The sequence below is a fragment of the Lipotes vexillifer genome, unplaced genomic scaffold (genome assembly GCF_000442215.2).
Source record: "Lipotes vexillifer unplaced genomic scaffold, Lipotes_vexillifer_v1.1 scaffold184, whole genome shotgun sequence".
Lineage (NCBI taxonomy): Eukaryota > Metazoa > Chordata > Mammalia > Artiodactyla > Lipotidae > Lipotes > Lipotes vexillifer.
Genome location: NW_006783561.1, coordinates 1,571,797 through 1,572,382, shown reverse-complemented (window position 1 = coordinate 1,572,382; position 586 = coordinate 1,571,797).

Genomic DNA, 586 nt, shown 5'->3' with positions numbered 1-586 from the left:
GGGGGGGGGGGGGTTGTTTTTTTGTTTTGTCTTTTCAGCAAACACGATTATGTATCCTGGCTCCTCCCTTACCTTCCCAGAGCAGTTCCTCAGAGCTATCTGAGAGGCTGTCTCCCTGGCTATAGTCCTCAGTAAGGTGCCCAGATAAAATTTCATTCACTCCTAGGTCCTATTTTTGATTTGATACGTGACGTTCCCCCAGGTCGGGACCTTCCCCTGCTATACAACTAATTTCCCTTGTCCCTTATTGGGATCACCCCAGGCCCAGGATTTGGAGGGAGATGACAGAAACTGGACCTTATTGCCACTGCCTGGACCAGGCAGGTGTCTCGCCCCAAACAGCCCCTAAATCCCTCTGGAGATTTAACCCATTGAGAAACATGGTCCATCGTTAAAGTAAAACGCCCCTGTGGGGGAGGGGTGAATGGTTTAAGCCAGCTGTCACTTGAGGAAAAAAAAGTTCTCATACCCCAAAGACTGTCCTGTTGCCATGGCAACAAGTAACCACCCCAAAGGGTGTTAAATCGTTTACGCAATGATAACTCTTTAATTGAACAATGACAGTTTGCCCTTTAAACAATGACAG